The sequence below is a fragment of the Triturus cristatus genome, chromosome 4_2, assembly GCF_964204655.1.
Source record: "Triturus cristatus chromosome 4_2, aTriCri1.1, whole genome shotgun sequence".
NCBI lineage: Eukaryota > Metazoa > Chordata > Amphibia > Caudata > Salamandridae > Triturus > Triturus cristatus.
The window spans coordinates 114710657-114737041 of NC_140586.1; the positions used below are offsets into that span (position 1 = coordinate 114710657).

At 43.4% G+C, this 26385-nt stretch overlaps 2 protein-coding genes across 15 annotated transcripts in view; one reads left to right on the plus strand and one right to left on the minus strand.

Annotated features, from left to right (window-relative positions):
• Positions 1-26385, plus strand: part of LOC146833112 (complement C3-like) — a 1368049-nt gene that overhangs the window by 959941 nt on the left and 381723 nt on the right. The window lies entirely within an intron of this gene.
• The window catches only part of LOC146833113 (uncharacterized), a 787180-nt gene that overhangs the window by 260369 nt on the left and 500426 nt on the right, over positions 1-26385 (minus strand). For 9 of the 14 annotated variants that reach the window (XR_014960516.1, XR_014960513.1, XR_014960509.1 and 6 more), the window contains one exon: positions 442-504. The exons of the other annotated variants lie outside the window; for them this stretch is intronic. The gene's annotated coding sequence lies outside the window, so the exon portion shown is untranslated. The remainder of the gene's footprint in view (positions 1-441; positions 505-26385) is intronic. 14 annotated transcript variants of the gene reach the window in all.

Consider the following 26385-nt stretch of genomic DNA (forward strand, 5'->3'; position numbering starts at 1 on the left):
AAATAATTAACTCTTGGTGTCAATGTTAAAAGACAACAGTGCAAGTGCGGTCTGAAAAAAATGTTGAGCGTGTCGGTCTAAACAGAGGGTCTACATGTTTCGGCCATGATGATCAATCTTTGATCTGATCGCGGCCTTCTTCAGGACCTAGATGACAATTGCTACTGCAAATACAATGTGATCAAGATAATAGTTTAATTGGAATAATACAACATACAAACGCCTGTGGTGTCCTTTTTGAATAATCTACAGGATTTGTTGTTGTCACCTGTGAAAGAAAAAACATGATGACGAACTAAACCATGATAGAAAGGAGGAAAAACATGTTAAAATAATTGTACTGTACTTTGTGCTCTAAGTTGTGGAACAAATTGCTTATTATTCCCAAAAATGTAACTAGTGCCATTAGCACTGGAAAAATAAATAAATAGTATTCCTTACCCGAAATTGCACGGGTGGATACCTCACCCCACCTGGCAGCAGTTCAGGACGTGAGGCCCAGCTCTAGTAAAAAGGAAAAGCTGATTATAGATACTGTCAGTATACCACAAAACAGTTTTCCATGCATTTTGTGTCAACTATAACAATTCAATCCTAACGAAACCGTGTGGAACCACTATGAAATGTGTGGTATCATGTTATTTTATTGTCATTTTATCTGAAGGCATGTATTGCCTTTTACATTAAGGTGCAGCCGCTCCATTATGTTCAGTGTTAAAGTAGCGCGTTTAACGAACTACTGTTGATCTATAGACAGTGCCTGCTGGCAAGATTGTGACAAAAGTTCCTATACCTGATATGTAATAACAGTTTGCAGTACTCTTTTGTGACTAATGGTGCACGGTTATGATAACCGCGCTGTTAATCTAGGATCAGCCAGTGTGAGCAAGATTACTAAGGGAAAAATTCCTGTGAACAAACTTATTCTGATGTAAACTGGCAATGTATTATACTCTCTTAAGTGACTGCTGGTGTTGTCACAAGGAGTAAATCAATAGCAATTATTTGTCTAGTGAAACAAATAGCAGCTAAACTGCATCAGGAATGCACTATCTCGGACGCTTTCACACAGATACAATGCACATGTAGCCATTTCTCCAACAGCTCTTATGCCATTGGAGAAGTTTAGCTATGGCAGTGACGGAGTTATCACCGCTGTGGCCAAACTTAAGACCCGCCCATATTTTAAAAGGGGGGGCAGACCACTATACCAGTGAGTAAGGAACAGCATCACCTTTGCGAAGGAGTTCTCTATCTGTTAACATATCCATTAGGCCTTACATCGTTAGACTGTGTATCTGTAAGGCTTAGGGCAGGAAAACTGATGTTGACATGATGTGTGAGATTGCCATATTGTACTTAGGGGGCAGAAATGATGGTAGAACTGACCAGTATAATATCTATAACCACTCAGTTCAACGTAACAAAGAGTCTCCTACATTACAATTACTTGCCTATCATCTTTCTGCCAGACCAGATAGTACTCCACTTATAATTGCCGGAGACTGTAATGCTACTTGTGAGTTGCTAGACACCCTAGAGTCGGCAATTGGTCTTGAAGACGAAGCTAAAGGTTTACCCTTACTGGAAAGTAAACTCTTATTGTCATGGCCAGCTCCGCCATTTAGTTTTTTTCAATAACCTTGAATCATGGAATGAGGGCATGTAATGGTAGGTTCCACTCTGATATATATTGTGCTTATACTTTTCACAGGGGAGACACTAAAAGCACTAAAAGCAGAATCGATTATGTATCTTTAGAACTTAATATTTGGCACATGGACATTGATTTTGAAATCCTAAACATATGTGATAATGATCATAACGCTCTTAGACTCAAAATGAATGGAAATCTGCTAGGAAACCCCGATGCACCGGGAGTCAAGTCACACACCCTTGTAACCTTAGGCAACAACAGAAAAACTATCATATGGTTCAAACTTTCTCTTGACACCAAAATTTCATCGAAATCTATGACACCTTTAGTGCCATTTTTAAGCCACTATCAGAGCAACCCTTTGATACATCTTCGGTGTTAGGCCACCATGAGGACTTTTTTAGAGCCTTACACCAGCTTTGTAATAAGGGCTTAAATTCTAAAAAAGCCCCCCCCCCCCCAGAGGCTACTGCTGGGTTCATCAAAAATAAAGCCACCAGGCGTAAGGGCAATTAATTGAAGCGGTTAAAATGGGACCCGAGAGGCAATTTCAATTGCCCGCGCACACTATAAATGCATTAGTGCATGCACCAAACACTGGACACTTATGAATACCAGCCCCTAGATGTCACTGAGAACACCTGGTGTTAGGATCTGGCTGATGTCAGTTGTCTGGACACCTTCCCAGATACTGGTTTGGTTGTTCCTCCTACCATGGCTATAGTGGTGAGAAGGGCCGTCTATGTCCTTGATCTTCAGCTGCCCTTGGTGGCGGCCCAAGCAAATGTTTTGATGGAGGTGCTTCAGCTGGGAGTGACCCCATCCAAACTGCTTCTCCTGTTTAATGAAGCTCTCACGGGCATTCTTCTTAGGGCCTAGTCCATGCCCTGCACAGGGGCTCTTGTGAATAGGACAATAGCCCGTTGCCATCGCCCCTCCCGGGGGACCAGATTTCCTCTCCCAGCACCCTTCCCAGGAGAGCTTGGGGGTCCAAGCCTTCACTTCCAGAGTAAATCCTGGTGCATTCCCTACCACTCCACTGGACAGGGAATCAAGAGGCTGGATATCTTGGGAAAGAAGATGTCTTCTTCCGCCAGCCTGGCACTGCGGTCGGTGAACACTGCATGTCTTTTGGGACGATTCTCCCAATTGCTCTGGGACTCGGTTGCACAGGAGCTGCCTATGATCTCATAGGAGCCCCAAGCCATACTTTCCCAAGCTATTGCTGATGGGAGGGACGCAGCTAAGTTCGACCATACACTGTGGGCTGGATACAACCGACTCACTAGGCAGAGTAGTTTCGTCAGTGGCCCTTAGGCTCCATGCCTAGTTGAGAACCACTGGCATTTTGGGGATGTCCAGGCCTCGCTCATAGACATGCCCTGTGATGTCTTCCATCCCTTCAGAGACAACGTGGACTGACCACTGGAGTTCTTAAAGAACAGCAGAGCTACGGCCAGGTCCTTGGGCCTCTTCATGGCTCCTCGTCAACACCAGTCGGTCTTTTTCTCCTTTCGTGGCCATGGAAGGGCTTTGCAGTCGTGTCTCTACTCACCCAGTCACCACGACCCGCAAGCTTACCAGTCCTTGCTTGGCCAAGGACGGGGTACCCACAGATCTCATGGATCAGATAGTCAGAGGTTGGGCCAGTCCACTGCCCCCTTGGCAGCCACAGCATCCAAGCTTCTTTAGTTTGCCCTCAGACCATCATCTCCAGATTATCCAGAGGGGCTACCCCCTCCCCTTTGTGACTACCTGTCCACCCATGCCACCCTCTTGTGACAGGCTGACGGAGGATCGCATCTTATTACTCCACCAGGAAGTAGCAGCTCTCTCGGCAAAGGAAGCCATATAGAGGGTTCCAGCATCAGAAGTATGTTGTTGTTGTTTTACCCGCTACTTTCTGGTGCCCAAAAAGGACGGAGGCCTTCATCTTATCCTGGGCCTGCATCTTCTCAATTTCTTCCTAAAAAAAGAAAACATTCTAAATGCTCACACTTGCTCAAGTCCTGTCTGCCCTGCACCCAGTAGACTGGATGGTAGCGTTGGAATTGCAGGATGCATACCTCCACATTTCCATCCTGCCGGCCCACAGACTTTACCTGCAGTTCACAGTAGGCCACGAGCACTTTTAGTTTGTCGTGCTCCCTTTTGGCCTTACCAGTGCAAGGTGATGGCAGTGGTTGCAGCCCATCTACAGGGATCAGGAGTACCAGTCTTCTTCTATCTTGACAGCGTGAATTCACCCCAGGCAGTTGTCTCCCACCTCCATACTAGGGCAGACCTCCTTCACTATAAATGTGCCGAAGTCACACCTGATCCTTTTTCAGACATCTCTTTCATTGGAGCTATTCTGGACACAGTGCAGTTTTTTGCCTATCCTCCTGAACAGCGAGTCCAAGATATTCCGGCTATGATACCAATATTTCAGCCTCTCTCCTTGGTTTCGGTGAGACTGACTCTTACCCTGCTGGGCCTCATGGCCTCCTGCATCCTGCTGGTGACGCATGCCCGCTGGCATATGTAGGCTCTGCAGTGGGACCTGAAGTTCCAGTGGTCACAGCATCAGGGAAATCTCTCTGACATGGTCCAGATCTCGGACGGCACTGCAAAAGATCTGCAGTGGTGGCTGATGGACGCTATAAGGTCAGTGGCAGACTCCTCTCACTTTCCCAACCAGATTTTATGATAATGACAGATGCATCCCTCCTGGAATTGGCCAGCCACCTGGAAGAGGTGGCGATCAGAAGACCGTGGTGTCTGACGGAATCCGGACTTCACATCAACCTGTTGGAGTCTGTGCAATCTGATTGACATTGAAAGCCTTTCTAACCTCTATCAAGGGAAGGCTAGTGCAGGTGTTCATGGACAACACCACCGGCACTGGTACTGCAACAAACAGGGTGGGTTGGGGTCGTGGACCCTTTGTCAAGAGGCCCTGCATCTCTGGACATGGCTGGAATGTCAGGGCATTTCCCTGGTGATTCAACATTTGGTGGGCTCCCTGAACACCAGAGTAGGTGAACCAAACGCAAGGTCTTTTTCAGCAGTGGGGAGAGCCTTGGTAAGTTCTGTTTGCCACAGTTGAGAATGCACAATGTCAGCAGTTCTGTGGGCTGGTGTTTCCATGGTGGCTCTCGTTCGGAGACGCTTTTCCTCTCAAGGACTCTTGTACGCCTTTCTGCCAATACCAGTCCTGCCCAGAGTTCTCAAGAAGATCAGGAACGACCTGGCCCAATTCATCCTTGTAGCTTCCGATCTGGAATCTGGAGCTGTTGAGTATGTCCATTGGTCCTCCGATCAAGCTGCCCCTTCAAGTGGATTGCCTGTTGCAGCAGCAGAGGAGTGTTCTCCACCCGAACCTGTCAACGCTTTCCACCTCCATGTGTGGAGATTGAGCGGCAACAGTTAACAGATTTTGAACTTCCGCCCGAAGTACGCAATGTTACCAATGTTATCTTGGCTGCTCGGCGTTCCTCCACCAAGACGGTATACACTGGCAGTTGGAGCAAGTTTGTGGCATGGTGTACAGCCAAACAGGTTCATCCCTTATCTGCACCCCTTTCCCAGGCTATTTTGCTTATTCCCACCCTGGTCCCGCAGGGCTCTGAATTTGGCATGTTGAAGGGTTAGCTATCGGCTATCTCCACCTTTCTGTGGCTGACAGATCAGCCCTCACTTTCAAGTCCCCTATTGTGGACAGGTTCCTTTAAGGTCGTCAACACATGTTTCCTCCAGGTCCCTTCATTATGCCTCAATGGGACCTTAATTTGATTCTTACCTTTCTCATGTGCGCTTCCTATGAGCCGCTTCATACCTGCCCTCTTAGGCTCATTGCCATCAAGACTGGCTTTCTGGTGGCAATTACGTCTGCAGGAACTTTCATCTCAGCCTCTGATATCTCTTTTTTCTCAGACAAATTGGTCCTTTAGACTCAAGCATCCTTCTTGTCGAAGGTAGTCACCCTTTCCACATAGGCCAGTCCATCACCTTGCCTACCTTTTACGCTCCGCCTCACTCCTCTAAGGCAGACTCCATCAGATGGACCCAAAAAGAGCTTTGTTCTTTCTACCTTGATGGCACAAAACCACTCTGGGTAAAAGATCAAGTCTTCGTGGGGTATGTCAGAGCCAAGAAAGGGAAGGCCGGGCAGAAGCAAACCATCTTCCGATGGATCGTACTCTGCATTAAGATCTGCTTTGCATTGGCCAAGAAGCAAACCCCATAGGGTTTGCGAGCTCATTCCAACAGAGCAAAGGTTGCGACCACTGCATTAGCATGCAGAGTTCCGGCCCTGGACATCTGCCAGTCATCAACGTGGGCCCCGATGCACACGTTCACCAAGCACTACTGCCTGGAGAGTCAGGTCCATTGGTATGGGCACTTTGCCCGTTCGGTCCTACAGGCAGTTCTGGTATAAATCAGGCTCACAGACCCTCCTACGGGGAGGTTTTGCTTGGGTATCTGTGGCTGGAAGTCTCGGTCAGATGAACAAGTTACTTACCTTTGTTAACACCTTATCTGGTAGACTCTGTCTAGCTGTAGATTGCTTACTGACCCACTCATCCTCCCTGCTCTGAGAATGGATTCTAGGTGCAGGGGTTTCCCTTTTCAGGGCCCTAGTTCCACACACCAGTGTCATTTTTCTTCTTTCCTCCGCGCTCCTGGGGTGGAAAGTCGCTGCAAGAAACTGATTTCAGCACGCTGGGGTGGCACCTACATAGGTAGCGTGCATGTCAATTCCAGCACGGACGACGCCACACAGAGCCAATCGATGTCACCTATTGGCACGCAGCGGTACTGCTCACGAAAAATTTCCGGATCCAGTCTGACACCTGGGGACAATTCTTGGGTAGGGAATCTGCGGATAGATAGAGTCTTGACCAAATAAAGCATTACCATAGCTAAGTAACTTGTTCTACGCTGCCGTTGCCACAGAGAAAGTGGTCCACTATACTAGAGAGAACCCACATATTGGAATGAGATGTTGGTCTGGGTTCAACCCTGCGTGGCTCTGTGTTAACCAAAACGTCTTTTAGGCTTCGACCTCTTTTGTGACAGAACATGGATTTTTAAAAATTAAGGTGACCTGTGTTAACTATCCCCCAGTTTTTATCGATGATTTTTTTTAATGTGATTGGAAGCAATATTGTATGTGGTCACACATATCAACCTGGCATAATTTCTTTCTCTTGTGTTTTCTAAAAGTGCTTGTCTGTTGCTGTTCTTTGCAATCTTTATTTCTTTTTGTATAATTTTTTTCGGGATACTTCCTGTCTCTTAATTTGTTCACTAAGGAGGATGCTTGTTTCTTGTAGTCTTGGAGGTTAGTTTAGTTCCTCCTAATTTGTAACAATTCACCATATGGTAGATTCTCTCTCAGAGGTCTTGGGTGGAACACTTAATAAGTTGCTTTCATGATGGTTTTTTTATGTATCCCCATGCTCAGACAACCCTGTTCTGGGAAAATACTAATGTCCAAAAATGTGAGTTCATTGTTATCTAATGTGTTCATTTAAGGAGGTAAGCCAAACAAAAAAGGCCTTAGTTGTCTCTCTATCTCTGTCCCAAATCACCAACACATATACTGTCATACCATCTTTGAACTGATTCATCTCATATAGTATATTCTTCTTTTTGAGACTGGGTACATATAAACCAGCTATGCTTAGAATAAAGGTACTTCCAATTGATGTCACATCGGTCTGTAAATAGAGGGTGCCTTTGAATTCAAAAAGTTTTTTTCTGTTAGGTCTAATTTAGCACACTCATGAACAAAATGTCTTGGGGTTGAGTGATTTCACGGGGTCTAATATAGAAACTCTTCAATTACCTCCAATGTTTTTTTTTCTTAGAAAAAGCTAGTGTAAAGGCTCTCTATATCTAGGCCTATGAGGAGTTGACTCTCCAAATCTCGTAAGAGAAGGTGTGCTGGTGTGCTTTGAACTATTGGATGCAATAAAAATAATTATGATCAAACATGAAACCTACACCTAACACAATGGGACATCCTGGAGGGGGGATCCTCTTCTTGTGAACCTTGGGAGGAGTATAGAAATACAGGGTCACTGGTTCCTTGTTTATCAAAAAATATGCCTCTTTTTCTGAGATCCAGCCACATGCTGATAATTCTTCAATCATAAAGGCAATCTCTCTTTTAAGAGTCTGTGTTGGATCATGAGCTAGTATTCTTTCATCTGCTAACCGGTGTTGGCATTCTTGCCTGTAGACAGTGATAGCTTGCATCACAATCCGTCTACCTTTATCTGCAGATTTTATTATTAAGTCTTTATCTGCTTTCATACCCTCTAGTAACTTTCTCTTTGCTAGGGACATATTGTGAAAAGATCTTCGTTCAGTTAAATCTACTTTGTCAACCTCATTAAAGACTGTTTTTTCAAAAGCTTTAATGTCTTCCAGTATTAAACTGATAGGAGGTTTAAAAGTAGATTTACTCATAAGTCCTGCATCACCAGTTGTCATCTTGAGTGATTTTCTCTTTAAAAAATCTATAAGTTTGATTTTTCTAAAGAATTCAGCCAGTTCACATTTAACTTTAAATTTGTCAAATGTAGAAGTTGAGATGAACCCTAGGCCCTTATTTAGGACTCTCATTTCTAGGTCTGTGAATCTTTTAAAGAAGTAAGGTGAACCACTAGGGTTGACCTGTGTTGGTTCCCAGGGTTGTCTCCGTGGTCATGCTCCGTGTGTGTACTCTCTGTGGGTTGCTTTTATCCTCCCACTGAATATAGTGTGTCTTTCTTTTTCCTGCCATTTGGAGGTCTCTTATCATCCCTTAAAAACAGGAGGTCTGAAAATCATTAGGCATCTTGGGGCTTTGTATTAGTTGAGAGGGTCGCATTTGGTGCTTCATGGGGTTGCATTTGGTGCTTCATGGGGGATTTCAGGAAAGGATAAGCTGGTGACAGCGGACTGAATCTTCGCCATAGGCATCCTCTCTGTTTGCCCTAACATTTTTCTTGTCTCTTGTTCATCAATTCCTCCCCACTGCTGCTACTCGATGTGTCTGAATCTGAAGACCAGTCGTCAGAAAGTTGTTTGTCTGTTCTAGTCCCTTGTTGCTCTGACACTTGACTGTATAATCTGGTCTTGAATAGGGATATACTTTCTCATGAGAGAAATGCTTCACATCCTTCTGTAATCTTTGGACTTTGGATTGTGTGAGAAAGTTTTTGTACTGAGTCTTTTCTTTGTTAATAACTTCTTTAAGATTTTTACAGCTGAGATCATGACTGTAGCCTTTAACGAATCTCGCTTTTTGCATCTTTATCAGTAGGTTTTCTGACAATCTCTTTGCAGTCTTTATAATGAGGATTAGCCAGTCCTGCGTGCAATGTCACGCAAAAGGCAACTAAGCCTTTCCAAATCTTACATTGTCTAGAAATATCCGAGGCTGGTTGGTCATTAGCAGAAATGTTGGCGCTCCTTTTGCAAACGGATATTCTATCATTACTACTGAATGGAGTACAGGTTTGGTCTGTATTCTTTTCAAGTAAGTTAGGGACTCTCACAGCTCTATCTGGGATGGGGTTTGTGCTATATTAATATCATTAGGAAGGGGCGGACCCGCCAATATGGAGCTCGCATCCTATTCAGTGTATGTTATTTTGAGATGTTCCGATAGGCCTAACGGAACCTGAATGGTCAAAAAAGGTCCTATTTCCATTATTGGTGGGACGGTTTGAGAATGTTAGATAGAGACTTGCAAAGCTCTGTGCTGCTACTCTAGCTCAATCAATATAATGGAGCAGAGAAGCTATATTTGAGTGCTGATTCAGCTTCCCAATATCAATGAGAAATCAAGTGAGAGTCAACCCATTGGGTTAGGCAATGAGGCACTGGAAACAAAAAACGCAAATAAAGCAAAAGATCCCCTTCAACAAAATACTAAGGGCCATACTTATAAACGGATTGCGTCGCTTTTGCACCACGCAAATGGGTGCAAAGGCGACGCAACCCTTAAGTTAAGATGAGATTTATCAGGACATACAAGGCCCCCTTGGTTGGTCCTGAGCGGCTTGATAACACCAGTGTAACGCAGCGTGAATTGCTGTGTTGTATTACTCTGCCCCAGGGAGGCATTCCATGGATGGCACATGGGTGTTCCCACGAAAAACTCATGGATTTTGACACATTCCCATAAGTGGTAGACATAGGAATGCACCAAAACTGCACAGCCTCCCCAGGTGAGGCGTAACAAGAAGAAATATGTTTATTTCTCCCTGTTTTCTCCTTTTTCCATGTCTGCTGCATTCAGTGCTGGGAAAAGGCCGTAATGTGCCATACAATGTTGAGTACAACACATTCCTGCCCTTTCCCTATCACGCAGCGCAGCAAAGTGACTTGCTGTGCTGTGCTGCGTGATATAATGATAAATATGCCCCTAATTTTATGAAAGTTAAGAAGACCTGAAAGAAATATACTGAATAGGAATTGAACAAGTTTTGGGACAAACTATGATTGTTAAGAAAGAGTATATGAGATAACTGAGAAAAGTGGAAAACCTTTAGGGAGTCAGATCTAAATGATAAACGTTAAAATGTTTTTTCTGATAAAGCTAACTATGATGCTTTTGTCAGATTCTGCCAGACACCATATGCTATCCCAGAGGAGGAGAATCATTTAATGGGCATTAATTGAACACTTTATGGAACATATAGGCCTGCCACTGCAGAGTCAGAACAAGGCACATTATTGGCCCTTTACATTGCCAGTAATCAATAAAGCTATGCAATGTTCAAAAATGAGGAAAGCTGCTAGTTCTCTTTGGATATTGGCTAAATTATGGATGTTTTTGTCTGAATGTATTGAAACACCTTTTCAAATACTATGTGGGGGCATATATCTTTCATGTTGGAAGGCTTCCAGTGTAATGTTCCCAAAGCCTAAAACAGACTCTGTTTGATATTCATTGTATAAGTTATTTTTTCTTCTAAATACCAAGATCAAACTCTATGCTAAATTACTAGCTAATTAATTCTAAACTACTCTTTTTTTTTATTTTTATTTTTTATTGAAGTTGAATGGTGTCATACATATACAAAATGTAAAATATAATATATAAACAATGAATAAATACTGAAGAAATACAGCCCACGACTTCCTCGAAGAGCATTCCCTGCTTGCAACAATGAATATACGCTGATAGTTAATTTACAATTCTCCATACTCAGCAGGCGCAGAGATTATTTATAGAAATTAATCGAAAAAAGTCCCCCAGGTTTTTTCAAATTTCCTTCCCCCTCCTATCCTCAAAGCGAAGCTTCGCTCACTCCTCTTTACTTTCCGCATTTTGGAAAACCATTCAAGCATAGATGGAGATTGATTAGTACGCCAATTTTGAAGTAACAACGATCTGGCAACAGCCATACAAATATAAACTAGTTTAACAAATGATAGAGATAGATTAAGATGCGAATCATAACCATAAAGCATCAATTTTACATTCAAGGATATCTGAATGTGACAATTAGAGCTTAAAAACACAAAAATGTCCCGCCAGAATGCTTTAACCAAAGAACAGTCAGCGATTACATGAGTCCAATTTGCAGGGGCGAAGTTTAAACAACGAAAGCAATTTGGAAGATAATTACTATACATTTTGGCTATTACCGCCGGGGTGCGATACAAAAGCCATTTTCCAAAAAATAACATTCTACGCCAGTTGGCTCCCCTTAATGTAGAAAAATTAAGCTTGTTAATAGTTCGCCATATGGACGATGTCAAAACATGATTTTCTTGTTCCCACCATTTTTTTACAGCTTTGGCACACAAATCCCTTTGTCTTGATTGAGCAAGACAGCATTTCCACTCTCCAGGTTTCCTTATCAATTTATCATTAAAAAAGAGATCATTATTTAAGGGAGAGATCTGAGTAAATGATTAGGGAACATGTTGCTGAAGAAATTGATAAATATAAGTATATGAACCAGTCAACAAAAAATTTCTTGGAATTAGTAATCGCATCTCTGTCGGCGTTATCCACCTTGCGCATTGTAAAAAATCACCCACTTTACTAAATCCGGCATTTGTCCAATGACCCATTAAATCAGAGCCAATCGCCTGTCCATGAAATGCAAGTAGGTTAATCAACGCAGATGAGGAGTGAAACAGGGATAGAGAATATCTTTTTATCATAGCCATACGTTTCCTGAAAAACCAGGCAATTACTTTGTACCTAACCAGTTTGGGAGATTTAGGAACTTGAAGGGGGGGAGAAATCTGACTTTCTGAAAAAATTAAATCAAAGAAAAAACTAATAAATACGTTAAAGTTTGATATTGGAGATTTAAATCGAGTCAAGTACTGAGCAAAGTAAGCATTATAATAATCTCTAATATTAGGTAATGCAAGACCGCCGTTATCCAAATCCTCATAGAGAGTGTTCAGCGCAATACGGGGCGTTTTGTGTGCCCACAAAAAACGCATAAATAAAGATTCGATTTTGGTGAAAAAACGACCCGGAAGGCAGCAGGGAATCGCTGAAAATAAAAAATTAAACAACGGTAAAATAGACATTTTAATCAAGGCGACACGGCCCAAAATGGATAGTGGTAATTTATTCCAACGAGTAAGCATTAAGTCAACTTTCTGAAGGAGGGGTTCAAAATTAAGACTGAAAAGATCTGTAACTGAGGCTGTGAAAAATACCCCCAGATATCGTTTGGGTTTATTATTAATACAGCCCCATAGGTCCGGAAATAATGCAGGTTTATGATTACCACAGATCAATATTTCTGTCTTTTTTTTATTGATGCGATAACCTCCGAGAGACTCAAATTCCTCAAAAAGCTGAAATACCCTAACTTGAGACTGCAAATCCGATTTAATAAGAAGCATAATATCATCAGCATAGAGTTTTATTTTGGACATTAATGGAATCGGGGGCAAAATTTCTACACACTGCCGAATTGCAATTGCAAGGGGTTCAATAAAGAAAGCAAAGAGAATTGGTGATAAAGGGCAGCCCTGACGTGTACCCCGATTAACTAACACAGCTCCTACTGTCACTGAATTGATAATAATATTTGTTTGCTCTGGCACCCATGTAAAGATTGCGAATAAAATTAATAATAATTAATGGGATGTGAAAATATTGCAAAATAATAAAAAGAGTTTCCCAGACCACCAAATCAAAAGCTTTTTCCGCATCAAATAACATAATTAAGGCTGGGATCCTCAGTGTTTGAAAATAATCCAGGGCTTCCGAAAGATAGTGGGTATTAGTCATCAGTAGTCTGCCAGCAATAAATCCATTTTGATCTTCATGAATCAGACCCGGGGCAATATGGTTAAAACGAATAGCGAGTAATTTAGTAACAATCTTATAGTCCGTATTTAACAAAGTAATGGGACGATATGAATTAGGATCCTTGGCGTCCTTCCCCTTCTTCAGAAAGCTGGCCACCGTGCCCTCGCGAAATGAATCTGGGATAGAAGCTCCAGCAAGCATAGAATTAATGAGTTGTAAAAAAAGGTCAGAGAAAGCAGGAAAAAAAACTTTAAAAAATTCGGCAGGTAATCCATCGGGTCCGGAAGTTTTCCCTAATGGAAGTTCTTTCACTACCGATTGTAACTCTAGTAGGGAGAATTCACTGACCATATTTAACTGCTCAGCTTCGGAGAGAGAAGGGATCACCTCCCTACTCAGGAAAGCGTTTAGTTTTAGCTGATCTATTTCATGATTATGGCTATATATTTTTTGGTAGTGAGAGTGCATTATCTTGCCCAGACCTTCTGAATCGGTCACATATTGATCGGTAACAGGACAAATTAAACCAGGAATAAAATTGGAGGCAGCTTGTTCTTTGGCCTGCCAGGCTAGAAATCTACCTGTAAAGTTACTTTCTTCGTAGACCTTCTGATATTGACTACGAAAGAACGCCTCTCCTTGCTCAAATAAATATGTACTAAATTCACGTTTAGCTTCATCTAGTTGACCTTGGATATTTCTAGAGGAATTTTGTTGTCTTAGATCGCTAAGAACCTGAATACGATGTTCGAAGGAGTGTTTTTTAGCCCTGGCGGCGATAGACGTGGCAGCATCTTTCGCAATTATAATTCCACGAATAAAAGCCTTTAGGGCGTCCCAGAAAATATTGAGAGGGGCGGTGCCCGTATTACGAATTATAAATTCTCTAATCATACCTTTGAGTTCAGAAACCCATATTTCGTTATTAAGATAAGATTTGTTGAAGACCCATCTTTTGAAAGACCTTCTAGTATCCCCTAAAATAAATTCCCTGATGAGCATAGCATGGTCAGAGATTACATTATGCACCGTATTGGAATAGCCTAGCCTGAGATTACGTGAGGCAAGAAAAAAATCAATACGGGATGAGGACTTAAATCTACTCGACCAGCAAGTATATTCTTTTTTGGAGGGATTGTCTAGACGCCAATGATCCGAAAGATCCAGTAATCTTTTATAGTTAGAAATGGTCTGGAAGACTTTGGGTTTAAGTTGTTTTTTTGGTTGGGATGATGAGTCCAATTTCGGATCCATTAAGACATTAAAGTCGCCAGCCATCACAATATCCCCTGACATGGTCAATAGTGATTGAAACATCTCTTCAAAAATATTAGGATCATCGTTTAATGGGCCATAACAACTAAGAAAAATAAAAGGTCTTAGTCTATTTTTAACTCTGCAAGAAACCCAGCACCAGCGCCCTAAACCCCCAGATTCTGAGTGGATAATTTCCGCGTGTAAATTCTTATTTAAAAATATCGCCACCCCTCGTTTGGATTCATTACATGCCGCGAAACACCGATATGAAGCCCATGATTTAAACATTGAAAACTGATCTAACTTAAGAGAGGAAATATGAGTCTCTTGTAATAAAACTACAGAGGGATTTTTTGCCTTAATCCAAATTTCAACCGCTCGTCTTTTCTTAATATTGTTTAAGCCATTGACATTCAAAGAAAATAAATTCAGACTTTCCTTATTTGACATTAACGTCTTGAACTATCTGATAATAAAGAGTGAGCATCGAGCCATACGTAATAGCAAAACAACCTGACATCATCAACTTCATTTTTAGTTATAACCCCACAACCCTCCCACAAAACACCCCCCCACCGTGACCACCCTCACCAACCTCACCCCCCCTGACCCTCCCCACCAATGGCCGAATTTCCCCTTCCCACGCTAGCCACCGGAACCTATCCCCCACCATTATGGTGACCTCGCACCCTCTGGACCCCTTGGACTCCACACTCCACCTTGTTCTGCTGACTCCCCCCCACACACAACCCCGCCAACAGACAACACCCCAAAAAAACTTCAAACTACAAACTTAACACATCTATATACACAGAAAAAAGAGAAAAAAAAAAAAAAAAGACAGCGCTATATATAAATCCTCCAAATTTTTTAACCTGATGAAGAGTTCGAAATTTCCCTGAGCAAGTCCTGTGCTGCTGCAATGTCGGATAACATAAAGAATTTTCCTTTAACTAAAACTTTAAGCTTAGATTGTTGCGCTATTGTGGCTTGAGCCCCTTTAGCTTTAAATAATTGTAGCATTTGGACGAACTCCTTTCTTCTCCGAGCTGCAGAAGCGGACATGTCTGAAAAAATGCGACATTTCACAGTTTCAATAACAAAAAATTGTCTTTTCTGAATTGCGGTTGAGAGAATAGTCTCTTTAATCCGTGTGTCAGAAAAATTTAATAGAATTGTTCGAGGGAGGGAAGAATTCGGAAAGGGTTGAGCAGGAACGCGGTGTGCTTGCGTAATGATTAGGTCTCCCTCGTGATTGGGAATCACTTTGGATTTTAAAAAGGAGGTAGCCCACTGCAACGTGTTAGAGCCTTCAAGGCCCTCAGGAACCCCCACTAAGCGAAGGTTGGATCGACGATTATAGTTCTCTAAATCATCCAATTTAGATTCAAGAGAGCGTGAAGTAAGAGAAAGCTGGTTTGCGTCTTTTTTAACCTCAATCATTTGATCCTCCAGAGTAGAAATACGAGTTTCGGCTTCTTGGAGTCGAGCTGGAAATGTAGAAAAGAGATCCTCCATTTTGTCCAGGCGCTGGTGGATCAGAGCAAGCTCGGATTTCTGAAATCTCTTCAACTCTCGGACCTCGTCGAGAATTAGATTTAACATATCTTTAACTGACATCTTAATCTCTCCAACGGTCTCGGTATCTAAATCCAACAAAGGACTGAGGTGATTAACATTCCCTGGGGTAGTTGAGGACTTGTCAATAGGTGATTCAATGGGTGAGTCGGCTATAACAGTACGTCCCAAAGTTAATACATCTTTTTGAGTATCATCCATAATTTTCAGAGAGTGTACCGAAGAGTTGACTTTAAGTAAAGGCGTGGAAGGCGTAGAGGGTGCTGCAATGTTAGACTTATGCAGAAAATTAGGAGGTTGAATAATTGAGGAAGAGGTAGAAGGACAGACTTGTGCGGAGGTGACTTGACAGGTTACAGCACTTTTCTTACCGAAAAGAGGAAATGGTTTAGCACCCTTAAGTACCTCCGTTAAATTGGCCTGCGGTGAGCAGAAGTCCGGAGTAAGTGAAGAGCGTGCCGCTTCTACACCATGAGAGGCCTCTAATTCCGGAGAGAAAGTCTCCCCAAAAGATTCCTCCAGCTCTTCCGAGCTTCCCGCACTATCACTTTTTTCCTTCGCATTGCTTTTCTCACAAGTAGCGTCTTGATTTAACAATTTGGCTGCATTCCTCGCTTCTTTAGCCTGAATGCGTAGATCCTTCGCTTTGCGAGTATTTATTAATTTCCCCATTTTTAGAAGAAACTGAAAGTAGTAGTGACTCCCTTACGTTTTTAAACCCAGTGAAATCCCAGCAACAGTGGAAGAAAAATATTATTTTTGTTTTCCAATACCTGAGCGCCAGAAAAAGCTTCAAACCCACCGTCGTCAGGTATGTTCATCCATATAGGCAGAGTCGCAAAGTCTCAGAGTCTCAGATGCACTGACAGCTGCTGCAGCCTCCAGCAGCCACACCGCGCTACAAGCGAGGCTTAGGTGAGAGAAGCTAATCAGGTGCGATAGGATAGAGCGCTTTTACTGCGAATTCATACTTTCCAGCGCGCCGCCACCGGCCACCAGCCACCAGCCGCTTTCCGCCTTCCAAGGCTTCCACTCTGCCTCAATCAAAAGGTCCCCAAGCAGAAAGCCAACACCACCAACATAGCTGATACTGCGTGAGCCTCGGAACTGAAAGTTACAGGTGCAGAAAAAAAGACTCCAATGTGTTTAAGTATGAAAAGAAGCCGATCCCCGACTGAAAGAGCCACAATAATCCTGCCGCACTAAGACCTCACGATACGGAGATCAAACAGTCCGTCCGAAAAGGAAGACGCCGTCCGTCAGCCGCCATCAATCCCGCTGAAACTGCACGCCCGCGAAGAGGTAGGGAGGAGTCAGGAACCGGGAACCCTCAGGTGCGCATGGAGGCGTGGATCTCCGCCGCGCTAGTCCTCCGCTACTACCCTCCCAATTCTAAACTACTCTTAATGCGACATTTCACTCAGCTCAAAAAAGCTTTACTATGGATCGAAATTTTGGGAAAAATATTTGTCAATAGCCTGCGTGTATATACTCTCCCAATGCTGCAACTAGATCAATGCTACCCGTGCTTCTGGATTGTTGAGAAAGCCTTCAGTTTGGGATGCTGAGGATATCCATGGAGGCTTTGTTAACAATCACCCCACAACCTTTAAGGGCAATACAAGCTTTATATCGAATCCCCAAAACTTATTAATGATAAATGGTCATTGGAGTATGGAGTTTCAGATATGCAGAAGGACATGACAAGGCTGCCTTCACTCCCTAATATTATTTTTCACGTTTATACAGCTATTGTCAGATTCTTTATAAAATATTCATCAGATACATGGGTGTATGTTAAGGATGTATTTTCAGAATGAATCATTTTACACTGCTGATTTTCTAGTTACAACTGAAGGTTTAACAGCTGGGAAAATAATAATGCAAACTCTTGAAAATTTTGAAGAATTTTCCAGCTACATAATTGCAAAATGTTTGGCAAAGATCACAGGACTATTATCAATAACATAAAAGGTCAAAAACAAGCTAGATACCTAAGGGTCCAAATTCCGAATAGAAATCAAAAGGATCTATCAAGTAAATCTTGTGAACAAGGGGCACAGATTAAAATAAATGTTGGATCAAAAACAATTTTTTCTGATATCCTTTGTAGGTAGAGATAGCTACATTAAGATGGCCTTATAGAATCTTGGAATAAAAAAAACACAGACACTCTTATCTCATAGACAGCTTTATACATGGATTCACGGGGGCACACTCAGAAATAGCAGCATGCCCAATTTGCAGAATCTTTACAAGAGCGTGTATACCCAAAAACCACAAGAAGGAGTGATTAAACACATGTCCAATATCCAATCATGTTACAGTAAAAGGTAATTTCTTCACTATTATGGACAAATACATGGCGTGTTGCTGCTGGAAGGATGCAATTCTTACACAAGCATTAAGCATATGACCAATCAGAGCAGAGTAACATCTCGTGTCATAAGCGTGATACAATATGGCAGCTGATGTGATTTCCACATGCCAACCGCCTGTGCGTCAGCAGACAGTATTTGCACAAGACCTGTCTAGTCAAATGCAGACACTTGGTCCTACATATATGAGGTCATTGCTAAGGATGGCTGTTGCTCGACTAACAAGGTAATGCATGTCACAAGAGGTGTCCTTGAGCAAGCCTTGTGGTTACAAGCTCTTCAGCGGGGTACATTTGTTTATCTGTGGTTATCCTGCACATTTTTCAGGCCCTGTCATCATTGAGTATCATTAGATACGACAAACAAAATGGATTCAGACAAAACCAGCATGAATTACACATCCTGTCCTCTGATAATCAATGACGTGCTTCGTATTACTAATTCTGTTGGCATTGTCTGTATCCATCAGTGTTTGGTTCGAAATGTGATGTCTGGCATATTGGCTGTTGCCACCTTAGGTAATAATTACTATTGCTGTGTTGCATTATCATTAGTACCTCTTGGTTAGTCCTTGGTGGCTGCCATGCGGCACTGCTATTTGTGGTATTTTGTTTTGAGAGACACTTTCAAAACCTAAATTATAATTAGCTATTAGTTGTGTGTGTACTTGTGGAAAAAATATTTCTTTCGATGCACCGGGGAATCTGGGATGCATTGTTGGGCCACTACTTGCTGATCTATATTTAAACCCAAGACAAATATATCCAACTAGTAGCTCCAAACTGGGAGTTCAGTAATACTCTGTTATTGATGACAATTCTTATTAGGCAAATATTGGAACTTTCATGTAGGTGTATTTTCTTCCCATCTGTAGTTGGTAAAAGTGATGTTCCCTATTACTCTGTAAGTAACTGTCTACTAGGCACTGTTGGAGCAGGTGTGCACAAATATAAGATGACCTAATACATGTAACTTTGCATCATATTTCATTTTTCAATTCAACATAGTTCTTTTTCTGTCTCTGTAGTAATATATTGGAAATCTTTAATGGAGATCCTATTCCCTGCTCCTTCCTGGAGCTCTCTGGGGTGGGGCTCCAGGCCTGGAGGTTACACAGCAATGGATAGGGTGGGACTGCGGGCTTACCATGGAGAATCCTGTCTGGCCGGATCACTTGCTTGAACAGGTGGTGCTGTTGGAGGGAATTCATAAATGGGATCTTATCTGCATCTCAAGACTGGGTTTGTTTATCTAGGGTCTCACCTAAAGTTGTTTGAAGAGCTGCAAGTGGAGTTCAAACTTCATAATTTTCAATTTGATAGATTTTAGAGCTCCACCACTACACTTCTCTGGTTGAAAACCCAGTGTACAATCAGTTGGAAGGCAAAATCCTCATGAGTCCATTAGGGAAACGGGGCATCCTACTCATTAATAAATCTCTGGGGAATAACTCTCCCGATCTCCTTGTTCCATTGTAAAAAAAGGTGGGAGGCCTGTGCAAAGACGGCTGGAAAGACACTAAAATGGCCCTACTTAACACCACTTTGGCTTTGGCATGCCCATGGGCATTCTTCGGCTATGTGCTTCTGCTGCCCATGCGAGAATGGAGATTTCTTTGATATGGTCTGGACTTGTCCTGTAATTGCAACATATTGGCCTGATGTCTATGGCACACTTTCTCATGACATGGGGAGACCTCTAGAGCCCAGGCCCGCATTGCTCTGTTGGGGCTTCTGGATGACTGAGGCGACCCTAGGGGAGACTGGTCTCTGGATAGACTGGGCACCTTTCTTGCAAAAAGAGAGATAGTAGGAACTCCACTAGACCACCCTTATTGGCTACCTGGAGCTCTACCATGGGCTGGTGTATGAAGCAGGGAGAACCTATCTATATGGCAAGAGGTTTACCCCCAGATGTTTAGTAAAATCTGGGGCAAATGGTGGAATATCTATGGTCTTGAGTAATTGATGTAATGAATTCTGTCATTTGTTTCCTATCCGTGATGCACCTTATTGCTTGCATTGTACTGTTTGTTTTCAGTTTTGAAAAATGTATACATATGGTCTATAAGTGAAGAAGAGGGGTAGGACCTGTTTTAAAGATAAGGTCAATTATAGTTTAGAGACTGAGGGCCTGATTACGATCTTGGCGGATGGGCTATTCTGTCACAACAGTGATGGATATCCCATCCACCGAAATATAATATACAAACGATATATTGGGTTTATATTTTTCCGGACGGGATATATGGTACTGTTGTGACAAAGTAATCCATCCTCCAGGATCGTAATCAGGTACTGAGTTATGGTTAAGCATTGTTAACCCATAGCCCTGGATTAACAATGCTGTTACATTTTACATTTAGAATTAGTGTTCACCTTACCTGCGGACCTGGGGCAGAGGAACAGGGTTGCTGGGCGTTTGTGGCCTCTCGTGCTCGATTCCGCCGACGCTGCTGTGGTTCCTGTTTGCAGCGCGCGGTGAGCGGAGCTCGCGCACTACAGCCCCCAGAATTCCTGGCTGTGGGCCCGCCCCCAACTAATCAGACTTCCGCGCCCGGAGGCGCTAAAAGCGGACAAGCTCCCTCGGTGGAGCGGGAGCCTCATTTTACATTTAGAATTAGTGTTCACCTTACCTGCGGACCTGGGGCAGAGGAACAGGGTTGCTGGGCGTTTGTGGCCTCTCATGCTCGATTCCGCCGACGCTGCTGTGGTTCCTGTTTGCAGCGCGCGGTGAGCGGAGCTCGCGCACTACAGCCCCCAGAATTCCTGGCTGTGGGCCCGCCCCCAACTAATCAGACTTCCGCGCCCGGAGGCGCTAAAAGCGGACAAGCTCCCTCGGTGGAGCGGGAGCCTCATTTTACATTTAGAATTAGTGTTCACCTTACCTGCAGACCTGGGGCAGAGGAACAGGGTTGCTGGGCGTTTGTGGCCTCTCGTGCTCGATTCCGCCGACGCTGCTCTGGTTCCTGTTTGCAGCGCGCGGTGAGCGGAGCTCGCGCACTACAGCCCCCAAAATTCCTGGCTGTGGGCCCGCCCCCAACTAATCAGACTTCCGCGCCCGGAGGTGCTAAAAGCGGACAAGCTCCCTCGGTGGAGCGGGAGCCTCATTTTACATTTAGAATTAGTGTTCACCTTACCTGCGGACCTGGGGCAGAGGAACAGGGTTGCTGGGCGTTTGTAGCCTCTCGTGCTCGATTCCGCCGACGCTGCTGTGGTTCCTGTTTGCAGCGCGCGGTGAGCGGAGCTCGCGCACTACAGCCCCCAGAATTCCTGGCTGTGGGCCCGCCCCCAACTAATCAGACTTCCGCGCCCGGAGGCGCTACAAGCGGACAAGCTTCCTCCGCGTCGCGGGACGCGCGCGGGCAGCGCCGGGCTAAGCCCGGGCAAAGGGCGGGCCCTCTTAGGCCCTCAGAGGCCCGAGGAGACTGGGCTGGGCCAGTGACCCTGGACCATTATCAGACGAAAGACTAAGGATTTGTAAGTCCATCATATGAGCCATCGTTTTGATCAGTCACTGTGCTTCTGTCTGGGGACCCCTTGATATTGTCTGACAATATATCATGTTGGTCATAACCTGAGGCTTCATTCGTATGTTTTGAATTTGTACTAGTTGATATTAGTATCTCATCACCTCTAGTTAGGATAGCTCCTGTTTTTGCATATGCTTGAAAACAGCCCATATAAAATGACCACACGGGAAACTAAAAGTAAGGCTGCAGTTGGGGGGGTAAAGTTGACGGGAACACTCGACGACTTCATAGTACGTACTAACTCCCTCATAGATCAGGGGATAGTACTAATGGAGAGAAGGGTATCTCAAGACTTAGCATTTGCCAAGAGGTCATCGTTGAGCAACATAGCTGTGGTACGTAGCCCTGAAAATGTTTTATCTGAATTCGTCCCCCTGCAGACACATGCGGAGGTACATAATATCGACTGTACTCAGCCGGCTCCCCAAAATCCGAACCCTTTTGGTCCTCAACTATTACGTCCCATGGAAAATACCACGACTGGGGTATATTTAGACACTTAGGCTGAGACTTTAATTAGGCAAATGAGAGGAAAAAGGCAGGGGGCAATCCCAAAAAATAAGCGTGTTAAAAATAATAAGTGGACTGGCAAGAAAGTTAAAGTCAAAGTAGCTAAGGTGGGTGGCATTAGAGAGAAGAGTAGTAAAGAGGCTGCGGTGGAAATAAATGGGCTTGACTCCGAGAAAGAAGAGGGCAGGTACAAGTCAATGCCCCTGCCTATTCTAGACGACACCACACAAGATGACACATTATCGGATATTTTTTCTAAAAGTATTACAGCTAATAGTACAGGCGTACGAGTAGAAAGGGAGGACCCCTTAATATGTACCTTGACAACGCTAATTAAATCCTTACTTACACCCTTAGAAGAGAGGCTTCATGGTATAGAGAAGCTACTCCAGGCGTTGCAGAAAGACATAAAAGTACAGTATAGTAGCCAGGAAAAAAGGGTAAATCATGAAATCGTACCGGTGGATAAACCGCAGACAACCAATAATAAACGGGCGGAAGGGTAAAAAGAACCCCTAAAACTCCCCTTCTTAAACCCATGCAAAATACCACCTGCCCGGTAGTAAGTATAGATGGTCTTAAACCAACCCCGGCTACTGAACCAATCTTATGTACAACAGTTACCCCCAATCCACCCACTCATAATCCCGATAAAGTCCAACACGAGAAGCCCGAAAAACGTAGAAGCATCAATTTACCACCAGATGCATGTCCCTACGTGGTAATTTTAACAGGGGTTCCGGAATTGGTTCCTCAAACTACGGAACCCTTCGAGGCACTCAGAAATAAGGTGATACACTGGTTAAATTCTAATTACCCTTTACCTTTAGCATTAGCCAGTAAGATCTTAATGATTCAAAGGGTTCCTTGGGTGGGTTATAATAGGAAAAGATCACAGGGGGACTGTGTGGTCATAACCTTTGAAAATTCGTGAACAGTAGATTACATCTGCCGGGGGGTTCCCAGAAATCAGGGTTTGTCGATTATGGCTAGACCTCTCTCTTACTTTTATACGCCAGCTGAATAGCCAGATGACAGATGGAGCTGGACTAGGGAAGTGAATTGTCCCAGGGAATGGAGGAGGCATGATATGTATAGGGATCCAAATCCCAATAGTCAGGGAGGGAGGGGAGAAGACAGATGGACCCTAATACAGCGGAGGGCCCGGGAGCAATCAAAAGGGTGGCCAGCAGTATTGCGGAGAATGGCCAGGTGTACAGTTTGTTCCACCCTTCCTCCCATGTTACAATAGGTTCAGCCCATTGGAGATGGTTGACTGACGCCCGGAGCATGAAGATTTTCTTGACCCGTTGTCATCCGCAAACATTCCTTTAAATTCATTAGTGAATAGTTCATCACAGGAAATGTCTGACACGATTATTAGTAGTGTGAGTAGTAAGACGTCGCCAGAAAGTAATGAATTGGCTAATTCGACCAAAATGGTGGTGAAGGAGCATGTTAAATGCAAGAAGGGAGCATGCCATAAAAGTAGCCAAAATCAGACCTCTGGTCCAATAGAAATCCTGGGTAAAACTACATCTGAAAATAAGGGGATTGATAGGGGTTATGCTGTCATGGATGAGACAAAAATAGCTAGTCATAAAGAAACCTGTAACGTGATGTTTTGGAATGTGGCAGGCTTAAAGCAGAACATTTCTAACCCCTTTGGGGAAACTGTCATAGATAGTGTGGATATTGTGGCCTTGCAAGAAACCTGGACCATTGAGCCCATACATTTAAATGGTTACAAAACTTACTGCACTCCTGCAGTAGGAGGAACACACGGGAGACCTAAGGGCGGTTTAATTACATACCTCTCAAATTGTATACCATATGAGAGGGTTTGCTTCAACTCAGAGTGTAGTTTCTATCACAAAGTAGTGATAGATACTAAGACTGGGACTAGTTTTATTATTGTTAACTTCTATAACAATATCCCAAGTAGCGCAATCCAGGATATTGTGAAAAGGTTAAATGAGGATCTCCAAGGCGAAATAGTCAGTAAGGGGAGGGAAGTAATGATTCTATGGGGGGGGGGGATTTTAACTGTCATCTTTGTAATAAGGGTAAAAAAGGAATTTGCGGTCTAATGTTAGAGCAAGACATTAACCTCACACATTTTGATCATACTTTAACTGGGGACTTGTTAAATGAGATATTATTTAATTGTGATTTGGGATATGTAAACGAACTGGCTATGCGACCAACACCATTTGTTCCGACCTTCATTGGTAGGGGAGCATCGACTACCATTGATTTTACTATTTGCTCGAATAACTATGGATACAGGATCTCTAGTTTTAAGATCCATGAGTCACCAATGCGTGATCACTTTCCACAAGTACTTGAAATTGATATCCCATTTATGGCATGCCAAAATGATAAGTTGCAAATGCATGCAGCCCCGGACGTTTTTCTGGGGAGACAAAATGGGTATACGCTTAAGTGGAGCAAGGTGGCCCCGGATGAATTCTTAGCTAAACTGGTTAACACCTGTACAGATAGCTTTAGAATTTGCCTGGATGAAAATTCTAAGAGTGGAAATATAATAGAGCATTTTAATATTATAGCAGTCACCATCAAAGAGAGCCTGAGGGCGGTTTGTAGGAACAGGCCCAAGAATGGTAGAAGATGGTTTGATAATGCATGCACTAAGGCCCTCACTGAGCTTAAATATGCCATCCACCGGGGACCCCGGGACCCCTCCTTAATAAGGGACTTAAGGAATCGTTACAATCTGGCACTGAAACAGAGGAGGAACGCCATAAAGAGGGTGGCTTGGGAAGAACTATGTGAAGCCTCACAGTCTAAAGATATATCTGCATTTTGGAGGGTGGTAAATGCCCCCTTCCTTTTTGATAACACCAAGGCTCGCGTGGAAATTGCGATTAGTGAAGACGACTGGCTCACACATTTCTCCGCCCTCTACATGTGTTTAGAACAAAGCACCCAAAAAGTTTCTAACTTAATATGTGAGAAAGGGGTGGATGTCCAAAAAGTAATGGTTACTCCGCCTAAGGTCCTATGTGAGAAAGGGGGGGATGCCAAAAAAGTAGTGGTTACCTTGCCTGAAGTCCTATTGAGTTTGAAAGCTACGAAGAGTGGAAAGGCAGCAGGTCCAGATGGGATCCCAGCTGATCTGTATAAAGCTAACAGTGACATCTGGGGCCCCATTCTGGTACAGCTTTTTAATGCAGTATTAGCGAGGGGTCTAAGTCCGTCATGGTTTACATCTATCATTGTTCCTATCTATAAGAAGGGAGATAGGCAAAATTGTGCATGTTATAGGCCAATATCCCTACTTGACTCGTCTATAAAAATCCTCGGTAGAGTTATTTTAGCTAAATTACAAAACTGGGCGGAGGATAATGGGGTAATAAGTGATCTACAGTTTGGCTTTCAAAGGGGCATAGGAACTATCGAGCAGTGCTTGAATTTATTTTTTGTCCAGCAGAAGTTCATATCGATAAAAAGGGAGCGCCTATATTTTGCGTTTGTCGACCTAACTTCGGCTTTTGACTGTGTCTCCCATAACAAACTATGGGAACTGATGCAAAGGATGGGCATGGAAGATTCGATTATTCGCTTCTTGAGGGAGCTGTATTCTGGGGCTACAGCTACTGTCCGTTATGGAAGAGGGGGGGAATGTAGTAGATCTTTTGGGATAGGGCGTGGAGTACGCCAGGGATGCGTCCTGGCACCTTTTCTATTCCTGATCTACATAAACGGACTGGAGCATCGTCTACTGCAGGAGTGCAGGGATGTGCCTATTGTTGGTAATAGGTCTATCCCTGCGCTCTTGTATGCGGACGATGCTGTTTTAATGGCGCGAACACCCATTGCCCTCCAAAACTTCATAGCATCCTTTAATAAGTTCATGTCCAGTTTAGATTTGAAAATCAACTGTAGTAAAACCTTTACCATGAACTGTGGAACACGATCTAAGAAGCAAATGAAAACTATGTTTATAAATAACGCTCCCTTAGAAAACACGTCCACCTTCCCTTACTTAGGTATCTTGTTCCATGAGACTGGTTCATGGACAAGCACTATAAGGGCAAGAACTCTCTTATTTTCAAAGACAATAATGGCCCTAAAGAGTTTTATACAAAAGTTGGGAAAGAAACCTATTAGGGAAATTTTAACCATTTATAATGCAACGTGTATATCGGTGGCTTTGTATGGATCAGGACTCTGGGGG